The following is a 14,042-nucleotide window of genomic DNA, read 5'->3' as shown; positions in this document are numbered from 1 at the left end:
GAGATTTCGTAAAATTCATTGGGTGATAATAGTTGGAGATGACGTGGGTTAATATTTTGTCGCGTATGCTTGCATTTAATGGATGTTTTATTTTAAGTTTCAAGTCCAGAGGCACGAACGCATAGTAGTTCCTCGAACTGATATCCGTCGTGTGCTGCAATGCAGTGGCCACTATGATGACTACTAGCAAGTAATCGAGTTTCTTTTTCTGACCGTTAAAGGCGCTTCGAATGTTCTTGTCATTGCAGTCGGTAGTGCGGGTTTTGTGAGATTCTTATGAAAGTATGGAACAGCTGATTGGTTACATTACGTGAAATTAAGTTTTAATTAAGTGATAAATTTAATGTGTATGTGGGTTGAAATGCAAGAATACGTTTTAATGATGTCTTAAAATGTTGCCGTTTAATGAAGAGAACGAGGTGTTTTCTACAATAATGACAGTGAGTAGCAGAACTTTTAAGGTTATCTTTCAAGTTGACAATTTGGAATGTGTAATTAGAGCAGAAATTAAATTTGACAGTATTCTATTGTAGTTATATATATGTTTCAATGAACACGTGGTATAATTGAAATTGCTCTGTTACTATGCTTTTCCCTCTTATAATACAGTGTCCTACCAGTACTGCACAATTTGACTGACGTCATTTTATCACAGTCAGAGTATCTATGTCAGTGGTCGTCAGCACTCGCTAAAATGTCCAATGGGTACGCGGTGCCGTCCCGTGTGCACTGTCGTGCAACAGGGAGAGATACAGTGTTGCCAACAGTTCGTATAATCCCGCTAGGTGACTTTCGAAAACCCGCTATTTTCTAGCAAATATCTCTAGATTTTAATGTATACTTATTATTCAATAATAATAATAATAATAATAATAATAATAATAATAATAATAAAAATAATAATAATAATGGTCAAGATAGAGCATCCACCCGCCAATATAACGAATATTGCATACTTTGTCATTGCCAATGTGGCACTATAAAGCAGTTTTGAATACTTTTATCACAGATACAACATATTTAAATTCTTATTGCACGATATATGTTACCGTTAAAATCCAAAATTCGACAAAACCAGTTTCAACTAGTAAAAAGTAATTTTAAAATATAGATAGATAGAAAGCAAATTTTCGTAAGATCTAGAATCAATGACAGGTTAGGTATGGTTTGTATAGGTTTTTTTAGGCTTTTACCAAACAAAAACCTAAACAAACCAAACCTAACCTGACATTGATTCTAGATTAGGCCTATACGAAAACTCACTTTCTATCTTTATTTGATTAAACTAGTTTTTACTAGCTGAAACTGGTTTTGACGGATTTCGGGTTTTAACGGTAACATATTATAATATGGAATTATCACTACATTAACACATCCATTATTTCACAGAACACACACTGAACGAATTAAATGTAATTATGAAAGCCGCTTGTAATGCTAATATGAATTTCATTTCAAAACTTTAAAGATTAAAAACCGGTAGTATTCCCGCTAAGCGGGATAATATAATTTTACTCGCGAGATGGTTATCCAAAAAAGCTAGATTTAGCGGGAAAACCGCTGAATTGGCAACACTGGAGAGATAGAGAGCATACCCGCTAGCAGCTACGAGAGCACTATAGTGCACTGCGTTTTCCGCGGGTAAGAGAGGCTAGCCCCAGCGTGCTCTGTGCTGACGACCCCTGATTCTATGTGATGGGAAGGAAATGTATCAAATTTAATCTTCATCTTACGATGTTTGGTGACGTATCAGAGTAAAAAAAAATAACAGTCCAGCCACATGTAAAACAATGAATGAATGGGAGGCCCGATGTTTAGATGTTTTTTTTTAGGGAGAAGAAGCACAAAATATTCACAAAATCTTTTCCTACATGAAAGAAGAGTTCTATTAAACTGTGTGTGGTGTGGGAGGGTATTGAAGTTTTACGTAACATATTGAAATAGTGATTAGCTTATGTTTTCAACAGCTACTATTGAAGAGTTAGGCTATTTACTTCTTACTAGGGACATTGTAATAAAACCTTCTTAGCTTGTCGTAGTATTGTAGAATTTCAACATTCATTAAAACATTAGCGAAGTGAAGGGCTCTGACAAAATTTTTATGGCAGTGGGGGGTCCACAAATGAAGTTTGTGGATTATACCACTGGTCTTAACCTCATCTTGTAGAAATGTAGAATGAAAGAACAATTTTCTGCAAAATCACACAAAACCATTATGAGTATTTATTTCGATTAAGAACCAACTTAAGCTAGGTATTGTATTGTATTGTATTGTATTGTATTTATTAACATTCCATGGTATTCATACGTGCTTACAGCTAGAATATGAAACAAGTCAAAAAACTTAATACTATTATAAAATCTTAATTTATAGTCACAGTCTAGATGAAATATATACAGACGAGATTTACAATATAGTCTACTAGTACAACACAAAGTTTTAGCATCAATTTCATGAAGTGTTATTGAATGTCATGAATTCACCTACAGAAAAAAGGGCGTGAGAAATTAGATACTTCTTTAATTTGGCCATAAATAATTTTATGTTTTGAGTTTCATTTTTTATATCGATAGGGAGGCTATTAAAAATGTTTACTGCCATATAACGCACTCCTTTTTGATAGCATGATAGACTTGCCGATGGAGTATGTAAGTCAAGAGTGACATAGTAATATCTTTAGTTTTTAAAGAACACGCCCAGAAATGCTTCCAAATAATGACTTTCAGGTGCTTCATATTCACTTAGAAGGAACTCATAATTTAACATTCTTGTTAAAACTACAAATCCATTGCCTTCTTTATCTTCTTGGGATGTACGTTTTGTCTGTTAGCTGCCTTTTCTTAATGGGCGATTCTTTTGCAAACTACAGGCAATTATTTATACCTGACTCAGTTGGATCCTCAGTTTCATCTGACGTGACCCCTTTCTCTAACGTCTGTGAATCACTGTTTCCTTTGCTTTGTTGTTGCTACCGGATTGTCTTCTGATTTTTGATTCGACATTTAGAAGAAATTTTTCCATTGATGTTAGCCCCTTCTATTAAATTTGCCATCCATTGTTCAACTGATCTTACATTTGTATAAACATGGGAATGTTTCTTCTCTTTACATGGGTTATGTACAGCAGAATTTTATTGTTTCTCTTACTTTGTTCAAAACTACATCAGATTTAATAATAATGTATCAGTTAATTTAATATGAACTTAGCAAGTTCATACTAAATTAGTAATTGATTAGATAGATAGATAGATAGATAGATAGATAGATAGATAGATAGATAGATAGATAGATAGATAGATAGATAGATAGATAGATAGATAGATAGATAGATAGATAGATAGATAGATAGATAGACAGACAGACAGACAGACAGACAGACAGACAGACAGACAGACAGACAGACAGACAGACAGACAGACAGACAGACAGACAGACAGACAGATAGATAGATAGATAGACAGATAGGTAGGTAGGTAGGTAGGTAGATAGATTTATTCGTTCCATAATATTCTTACATTTGCTTTATAGCATAGAATAAAGAACATGTCCAATTCTTACGTTTAAATATAAATGCAATACATATAAAATGCAAATATGAAATATGTACAGAATTAATACCTTAATAACAATAATATTTTATACAATGTAATATGTTTACCATTTAATAGTATTAACATATTTACACAGTACTGTTAAATGTCAAGAATTCATCTACAGAATAGAAAGTGTGAGGTATTAAGTAATTTTTTAGTTTTACCTAAAATAATGCAGGGTTTTGGCTATGATTCTTAATGTCTTCAGGAAGACTATTACATTTTTATCGCCATGTAACGTACTCCCCTTTGAAAGCATGGTAAATTTGTTGATGGCGTATGAAAATCATTCTTTTGCGGGTATTTATACTATGTATGGCTGAATTAGTTGGAAATTTTTCTTTATTACATAAGAGGAAATTTATTATAGAGTATATGTATTTATTTGTTAAGGTTGGAATCTCTAATTTTTAAAAAATAATCTACATGATTCTCTAGCCTTTGCTCCAACTATTATTCTAATGGCTCTTTTTTGTAATAAGAATATATTTTTACTATCTGCAGAATTTCCCCAAAATATTATTCCGTAGGACATAATGGAATGGAAATAGGCAAAATATATTGTCTTTAAGATACTGCTGTTTAGAAATTGTTGTAACGACCTAATTGCGAAGCATGCTGAGCTAAGTTTGGGGGTTATTTCGTTGATATGATTATTCATTATTATTAAATGGTTCTCTCTGTTTTGTAAGAAATTATCATGAAATAATCATTCTGAACTTACTTGAAAATAAAAAAAAATAATGAACTCTCTCAATGTCCTCTTCGAGCTATGTGCCGATTATTATGCTGCTTAAAGCGTTGTGAAATCAATTATTTTTAGTGCTTCATTGCAACCATAAAGAATGCTGAATCCATCCTTAGCATTACCGAACATTGCCCGTTAGGCGTGGTGATTTCGTTCGAACACAACTGGTGCACAGTATATTTTACAGAAATACATTAGGCCTATTACGTTCATATCGCCAAACGTGTTCTATATATTGCTCTCCAACTTCAGCAGTTCTCTCCTCTCTTCTCCTCTCCTCTCCTCTCCTCTCCTCTCCTCTCCTCACCATCTCTCCTCCCCTCGTCTCTCCTCTCCTCTTCCATGGAGCTTTCCAGTAAAATTAGAAATACACTTGAATTCTAATGACATATTCGATATGGTATTGATTTTCCACCTAAAACATTACAAAACATCACATTGACAATGGATAGAGGTCTGTATCCTATGCGAGATTCGAAACCGTAACCCTGAGTTCCAAGTGGCGTCAAGGAATTGCAACAAGCACTACTGACCACTAAGCAGTGTTTACGGTTAGGGAATAATTCGGAAGATACTTAAATATATTCACTACTAGTTGTCAGTATAGAATTTGTCTTTTGTATTCAAAAATCAACATCGTACGAAAGAACTCGAGAACAATGCCTTTGTTTCATTACTTTCTCTGTATGAATTACCGAGCCATTAGTCCTTGATGATATTTTTACTCCAGAAAGCTTTGCTCATTGTTATTCCCATAGCTCCGTAATTGCTGCTGTACTGTTTGCAAACACCCACTCTTAAGGTTGAAAATATATATTGCTGCTTCAAAAATAGCAGACTGGACTTTCTGACATTCGCAACCGGATTTCGCTACCCATTGTAGCTCCCCAACCTGCATCACGATGCTGGGCACCGGTCCCATACACTGGCCGAAATTTCATGAGAACATTTCTTCCCCCATGAGGACTCGAACCAGCGCGCATTCCGTAACGCGGATCCTAAGCAGGATGCCTTAGACCACGGCGTCACGGCGCGGGACAATAATAATAATAATAATAATAATAATAATAATAATAATAATAATAGGTGTAATATAGCAGTAATGAGAAATTCCATTCCAGCCCATAAACTTAACTTTATCATACTGTAATAGTAATATACGTTACAAGAGCGGTATGTTGACGTTTTCATGGTCGAGGAAAAGTTTGAAAAAGCGAAACGTAGTTGAGCTTTTTTAATTTCCGAGAACATGAAAACAAACATACCGCTCGTGTATCGTACATTATGTTGTGCGAAGATCGTTTATTACATACCTGAAAGACGAATTTCTAATTAGTTGCAATGAAATCTCCATGTTGGTTTCTGTTTAATGACGGCAACTTCGGAACACCAAAATATCTTTCTCCAACATTGTTGCTATAAAATGTTTTCTGTGTTTACTATACTCCAGCAGGCCGTGATATACGTCTGTCTTCCCCCCCCCCCCCCCAGTCTATAAATGCGAACTTAAAACAAACGGTAAGGTTATGTTATGATTTATTTTTCACATTTTAATATTTGAACAATATTATTTATATAACATATTGCAGTAATAACATGGCATCTGGAATCTTGTTGATTTTTTCACGGCTTCCTTAATGTTACTTGTATCAGGAATGCAATAAGTTTCGTGGAGTAGTAGATTTTACTTAATTTTTGAACATTTTTAAAAACAATAATTAACATTGCAATTTAGGTGAAATTGCAGTGGTAAGTTTCCAATTTATAATTATTACTATGTTAAACGTTTCTAAAATAATATGTTAAAAGCCTAAAGCAGTAAAATGAATGTCGCGCTTAAGCGGTAAGAAGAGGGAAATTGTTATGTGTGTTACGTTGGGAATACTGAATATGATATTTCACACTTACCGCGTATTGGTTCTGTGCGGAAAACAAGCAAATATGCACGATCTCGCACAAACAAATATCCGATTAGTATTTTAGGCAAATTATAGCACTAAATGAGGTATGAGGTTGGTCTTCACGTATCTTGAATCTTACCAACTTTTGACTAAGTTACGTCTAAAGTGTAAGTTAGGACAAATTCTGCGTTCTGCGTACTAAAGTCTGGTGTAAGTGAGAGTGACGTGGGAGTGACGTTTGGCCCGAAATGTCATTTGACAGAAAATAGTAACTTAATTTATCCAGAGAATGATTCATATATGCACCATAAAGTGAATGTAACGCCTTTACCAAATCATCCAATTTTCTATGTTGTCAATTTCTATTTTTCAAGTAATTGCGGACAGTAATTTAATAATTTTATCACACATAGGCTAGGCCGCAATCCCCGAGTGACCGCTAGTTTCATAGACACACCATATATCTTTAAAATTAAATTTAATATGATTTACGAGAAAGAATAATCGGGCACAGATGGTTGGGAATATTGTAGGTCAAGAGTTCGAAAGTCACTCCCTATATAGAACACAGTTGATGTAGTTAATCAATTTTTGGCAACAAATGTTTGGCCGCTGTTCGCTTGAACTTCTGCCATCTAGCGAGGGAGCTGTATACTATTCGGAAGCTATATAAACAGTTATTTGGCACTGGGGAAGCTTCAGTAGTGATGCAATATTTGTAAACATTTTAGGTAACATCTGACAGTCTAATACGAGCGGTGTGTGGATGGTACGTATGGCAGAGTAATTGAATCTCTGGTTTGTGACTGACGCTGAGTGACGTGTAATCCGGTTCTCGACGTCCTCTGTGACAGTTCTGACATATCATCCCTTGCTTAAACAAACTTTTTATTATTTTTTGTTGCATATCCTGAATGCATTCCGCCCTCCCTTTCTTTTTGTGTTTGAGCAGTGTTTCATATTCTTCAAGTAAGTTATCTTTCGGGTTATAAAATTAATAATAATAAAATTGTTTCCGCGGTGTATTGACGTTGCCTGAAAGCCACGGTCGTGTGTTGCAATCCCTCATCGTGTTGTACCACGTTAAGAACAAGTGACGTACACTTCGTCGTATGCTTCGCAACTAGTTTGCTGTGATAATGCAATTTAAATTTCTTTTCTTTAACCTGTATTTAAAAGACAATCCTAATGAAACGATTTCATATGCACTCAAATAAAATGAACTCCAGTTTTCTGTATTACACATAAAAACAATATTCTCTATATCCAATCATTAAGACTAGGCCTGTACTTCATTTATAAACTAGCCGTACCCGTGCGCTCCTCTGCACCCGTTAGAAATAAATATAAAATAATTACATAGTTAAAATATGACATTTGATCCAGGGAACATTCGTGTTTCATAGAAAGATAAAACATTTAATACGTTACTTAATTTAAATTGTATTTAAATAATTAAAATGCGACCATTTTTGTCCAGAGACCACTCATTTGGTGCAATGACAATTCCTTTAACATGTTTCTTAATTGTTATTACATGCAACCATAGTTTAATGAGGATTGACGTATCTTTTAGTTTTAATGTGTATACTTTATATTACTTGCTATATGTTTCCATTGAATTATGGTAATAACTTAATTTTAACCCTTGTTCTCTACGTCTTCAGTAAATGGCGCTTGTCCCGCTATGGTTCTGAACCCTTCAAATAACTTAAATAGTGATACCGCATAATATATAGTGATATGTAATTATATTTATTTCTTTCGAAAATGTAAGAATTCACGATCTCCTATGTACCATTGCCATGGAATGAATAAATGTGTTTTTTCTTCCTACTCAAAAATTTTATATTTTCCACATAGGAGTTATTGCAGGAACAACAACGCTATAATCTGAGACGGCGCGGTGGTGAAATTGTAATGTACTGTTATTTTAAAAGTCTTGTATATCCTTAAAAACATCAGTTCTATCAAAATTTTGCATGGAATAAAACTTATCGGAAATCATTTTTAAAGAAACTTTTGTTATGTAACATTTTTCACAAAAAGCAAATAAGCGAGATATTTCGACTTATTTAATTCAAGCCCCCTTATAACCCCCTTTTGAATAAAATATTTTGAATGCCACATATCCTAAATTCTATGTTACAACAAACTTAATTTATATTCCAATTTTCATATAAATCGGTTCAGCCATTATCGCGTGAAAAGGTAACAAACATACAAACAGAAAGATAAACATACAAATAAAAATTAAAAAAAAAAAGCGATTTTCGGTTTCAGGGTGGTTAATTGTATATATTAGGACCAATTATTTTTGGAAAATCGCAAATTACCAGAAAAATTTCGGCTACAGATTTATTATTAGCAGTCGACCTGGTTGGCGAGTTGGTATAGCGCTGGCCATCTATGCCCAAGGTTGCGGGTTCGATCCCGGGCCAGGTCGATGGCATTTAAGTGTGCTTAAATGCGACAGGCTCATGTCAGTAGATTTACTGGCATGTAAAAGAACTCCTGTGGGACAAAATTCCGGCACTTCCGGCGACGCTGATATAACCTCTGCAGTTGCGAGCGTCGTTAAATAAAACATAAGTTTATTATTAGTAGATTAACGGTTTCCATAGATACGGTAATTGCGTGTAATTGTGTAATTTATTTTGTGCGAGATCGTGCGTATTTGCTTGTTTTCCGCACAGAACCAATACGCGGTAAGTGTGAAATACCACATTCAGTATTCCCAACGTAACACACATAACAATTTCCCTCTTCTTACCGCTTAAGCGCGACATTCATTTTACTGCTTTAGGCTTTTAACATATTATTTTTAGAGACGTTTAACATAGTAATAATTATAAATTGGAAACTTACCACTGCAATTTCACCTAAATTGCACTGTTAATTATTGTTTTTAAATATTTGCAAAAATTAAGCAAAGTCTACTACTCCACGAAACTTATTCCATTCCTGATACAAGTAACATTAAGGAAGCCGTGAAAAAATCAACAAGACTCCAGATGCCAATGTTATTACTGCAATATGTTATATAAATAATATTGTTAAAATATTAAAATGAAAAATAAATGATTACATAACCTTACCGTTTGTTTTAAGTTCGCATTTATAGACTGGGGGAAAAAAAAGACAGACGTATATCATGGCCTGCTGGAGTATAGATATTTTTGTTTTCTAAAGTTGCCGTCATTAAACAGAAACCAAGATGGAGATTTCATTGCAACTAATTAGAAATTCGTCTTTCAGGTATGTAATAAACGACCTTCGCACAAAATAATGTACGATACACGAGCGGTATGTTTGTTTTCATGTTCTCGGAAATTAAAAAAAGCTCAACTACGTTTCGCTTTTTCAATCTTTTCCTCGAACATGAAAACGTCAACATACCGCCCTTGTAACGTATATTACTATTATTTAAAGTTGCTACTGTATATCGTAATTAGTTACAATAGACTCTTATTGTCCTCTACATTTAAAACTGACATCATTGTTAATATTTATCTGTACAATATATGAAACTTTATACCACGACCGATGTAAAGTTACTTTAGCCTCTAACAGTCTAGCTGTCTACATGATTTTTACAACACCTTTATATAAATCCTAAATAAATATGTGAAACATTTTTTTTATTAATGGTGGGTACTTGACTGTTCGTCATTCACCCATATGAAGCCAGTTGTGTAGATCAACTGAGCGGTTGCCCAGGTGCGCCGTAGGAGACTGGTCTATGCTACACCCGCTATGAGATGAGATGATGATGGAGATTTGTTGGTATGCCACAGGGGAACCGGAGCTCCCGGAGAAAACCCCTATGTTACCTGGACCACAGTCGACCTGGTTGGCGAGTTGGTATAGCGCTGGCCTTCTATGCCCAAGGTTGCGGGTTCGATTCCGGGCCAGGTCGATGGCATTTAAGTGTGCTTAAATGCGACAGGCTCATGTCAGTAGATTTACTGGCATGTAAAAGAACTCCTGCGGGACAAAATTCCGGCACATCCGGCGACGCTGATATAACCTCTGCAGTTGCGAGCGTCGTTAAATAAAACATAACACTTTAACACCTGGACCACAGGCTTGCCTAACACAAGTTGTAAATGGGGAGTACACCGGGGATCGAACCCGGGTCCACAGGAAATTTCATATTTTGTTGTTGGTTAAAAATTGAATGGCTGTGGAAAAATTACGTTTCAAAGATTGTATAAGAACGTAGTATAATATTAATAAATATACCGTAACATAATAATAATAATAATAATAATAATAATAATAATAATAATAATAATAATAATAATACACAAAATTTAAAATTCCGATAATGTAAAATTGACAAAATTCTGCGTACGCCACTTCTCATGGCAATGTTAAATTCCTGTATCATACAATATAGCCATAATAAAAGATGGCTGTGCCTACACTCAAAAAAAAATCTGGCTATGTTATAGGGGCCCTGAACACTATTAATTTATTACTTTTATTAATTAAAATGGAGCAAACCGAATTAGCCCAAGAAATCCTTTCAAATGACCAAAAAAATGTAGATCTACTTTCATTTGTTTGAAAATAAGGTTCTTAGGAAAATATTTGGGGCTAAGAGGGATGAAGTTACAGGAGAATGGAGAAAGTTACACAACGCAGAGCTGCACGCATTGCATCCTTCACCTGACATAATTAGGAACATAAAATCCAGACGTTTGAGATGGGCAGGGCATGTAGCACGTATGGGCGAATCCAGAAATGCATGTAGAGTGTTAGTTGGGAGGCCAGAGGGGAAAAGACCTTTGGGGAGGCCGAGACGTAGATGGGAGGATAATATTAAAATGAATTTGAGGGAGGTGGGATATGATGGTAGAGACTGGATTAATTTTGCTCAGGATAGGGACCAATAGCGGGCTTATGTGAGGGCGGCAATGAACCTCCGGGTTCCTTAAAAGCTATAACAAATACAACTTTTGATGGCCTTCGAAATTCTACATATGTTAAGTTTTCCTGTGAATTTCGCTAGCAAAATTGCATTAAGCATTCAGTGTTGAGTTGACCTGGTTGGCGAGTTGGTATAGCGCTGGCCTTTTATGCCCAAGGTTGCGGGTTCGATCCCGGGCCAGGTCGATGGCATTTAAGTGTGCTTAAATGCGACAGGCTCATGTCAGTAGATTTACTGGCGTGTAAAAGAACTGCGAGACAAAATTCCGGCACACCGGCGACGCTGATATGACCTCTGCAGTTGCGAGCGTCGTTAAATAAACCATATATATTTTTTTTCCATTGTTCAACATTTTGATACACACATATACAGGAATTGTTTCAAGGAATTGAGCGAATTTCTATTATTTCTATATTTGACCAAAAATTATCACGATATTAATTTCATTCCGCTCGTTGTTGCGAACGTAGTGGCCCACTCTAAGGTTTTCCTCTCCCATACAGCCTTCTCATGCTTGTGATTGGTGGGTTGCATATGTATCAGGCTTTAGTAATGTACCGTAAGTACTAGAATAAAATAGGGAAAAGAGCCATGTCCGAGCTTTAATCATTACACACAAAATGAATAATTGATGTGTTTCAAACATATTAAGCAGCGTATGGACGTTTTCTGTAATTATTCGCTGCCTTCTTTACATGTTTTGTGAAGGTTTGAAGAGGGATTGTCACGGACCTCCTTTATCAGTCAGTATCCACAGTGTTAATGTTTCATTTGCAAAATAAGCAGGAGTTAGCCTTGTATTCATATGCTGAGCGTCCGGTTCGGGTCTGGGCCGATGAAGCGCATGCATGACGATAGACAGCGGCAATAAATGTAACCTGCCGTGTAGTTCGACACATAGGCCTATCTTCTATTAATAGCTTGCACACAATTACACTTTTATCTCAGAACGTGTTCTAACCTGTGTTACAAAATTTGTTCGAAGTGGTGTCCGTCTGCATTCACACATTGCTGACAGCTTTTGATGAAATTAGAATTGACTCTCTTAAGGTAACCCCCCCCCCACGCTAAAAATTGTCACATACAATTAGATCTTGCGAACGAGCTGGGTATAATTCTGTAGAAGTTGTTCTGTCATCAAACATTTTCGTTATTATTTCCAAAGAATTATTTGCATTATAAGCTGTAGCAGATTCTATATTGAAAGTCTTAATTTTGTCTCTCATTATCTGATAACAATTCAAAATAGCTTATTTATGTGCGGAATCTGTCTGAATTTACTGTAGGGCATAGATGGGCATCGTGCCTCACTTGAGAATTTGTGCCTCACTGACCTTCACAGAGCTTATCGCTCTGAGTGACATCATCTTCACAGCCCCGTTCCTCCCTCACGTAGCTCCTAGGCGTGGGCAGGTTCTATAGCCTATCAGTTTCATAAGCAATATCAGTGGTGGCATAATGGCATTATCAAAGCAATGTGTACGCGTTAGAAAACGATTATTTCATGAGAAATGGGAGGAAGAGTTTTTTTGCTGTTTAGAAGGGGAGAACATACGATGTATGTTATGCTCGAAAATCCTATTAGGTATTAATAAATTTAATATACAACGACATTATTCCTTATGTCATAAAGAACATGCTGAATTAGAAGGTAAGACAAATTAAATGTTATTTTTCGTACTATTCCGAAGAAAATTTATGATCTTAACATTTGCATAGTATACTAAATATGACATTATACCTTAAACACGCTGCATTAAAAGGTAGCCTACGAGGAATTAAATGTTGTTTGTGCGTATTATTTCCAAAAGAAATTTATAAAAAAAAAAATCAAATGAGCATAGAAAACGAAATATGATTTTCTGAAATTATTTTAGGTCGAGAACGTGCAAATCTATTAAGTAATCTTGAGAAACGCCAGAATATTCAAGAAAATAAAAGTAGACAACGTGATTGAATATTATTGGCTAGTTACGCAATTTCTCGCCTGTGATTTAAATCAATTCAATGATGGAGAAATAGTAAAGAGGTTTATGATTAAAGCTGCCGAATTAATTTGCCAAATTGAATAAAAGTTTTCGAGTCTCTCTAATAATTCGCCACTGACCCCCTTAGCGATTACGATAAGGTGACGCAGGTCACAGCAGTTCATATTTCCCATCCTACTCTGCAGTCTCCTCTCCTAATAAACAAACTATTTCAAATCGAGTGCCTCACGGAACCGAAAATTGTGCCCTTGTATACTGTAGGCTATCTTTAAACAATATGGACCTACTATTACAATGTACTTGCAGCCACAGCACACTACGCAACCAGTTTTGTGATCATACAGCGGGATTTAGTGTATTCTGGCCCAGCATCTTGTTCTGTGAAGCAACATGTTTAAATTGCACGGTCAGGGATGTGTGTTTCTTCGGCACTTATAAAAACGAAGTTTAAACATGTACTGTCTGAAACTCATTTTCAAATTTCATTTCTTCATTTTGTATGTTTTTTTTTTTTTTTTTTGACAACTGGGCGTATTTTTTTAATTATAGAATCTTCTGCAATTACTTCCTAGACATCCTTTGGGATGACACAATTTTAGCTTTTATTTAATTTCCATAAACAAACTCAGAGGATGAAGATTCTATCGTCGACAGCAAAATGAATAGTATCTTGTTTTCTTAAGACTAGAAGTGTGTATCCTCTTCATAGGGATAAAATGCGTATCTTTGTCTAACATTTGTCCTAAGTGGTGACCTTGCACCATGTTCACTCACTGACATTGCTGCACTTATCACGAGGAGAAGGATATTAGATTTAATGTTTTGTATTAATGGCATATTACTTAAACCGTACAGTTCATAAATGAAGTCAGATAT

General features: G+C 35.3%; 1 protein-coding gene across 3 annotated transcripts in view; it reads left to right on the top strand.

Annotated features, from left to right (window-relative positions):
• The first annotated feature begins 157 nt into the window (after positions 1-157).
• The window catches only part of LOC138702125 (cytosolic carboxypeptidase 1-like), a 225,387-nt gene continuing 211,502 nt past the window's right edge, over positions 158-14,042 (top strand). For 2 of the 3 annotated variants that reach the window (XM_069829721.1, XM_069829719.1), the window contains exon 1: positions 158-440. The gene's annotated coding sequence lies outside the window, so the exon portion shown is untranslated. Of the gene's footprint in view, positions 441-6,937; positions 7,012-14,042 lie in introns of those variants that run through there. The other variant, XM_069829720.1, reaches the window with a different exon arrangement.

Source organism: Periplaneta americana, chromosome 6 (genome assembly GCF_040183065.1).
Source record: "Periplaneta americana isolate PAMFEO1 chromosome 6, P.americana_PAMFEO1_priV1, whole genome shotgun sequence".
Taxonomy (NCBI): domain Eukaryota; kingdom Metazoa; phylum Arthropoda; class Insecta; order Blattodea; family Blattidae; genus Periplaneta; species Periplaneta americana.
This window is presented reverse-complemented; position numbering and strand designations above follow the sequence as displayed.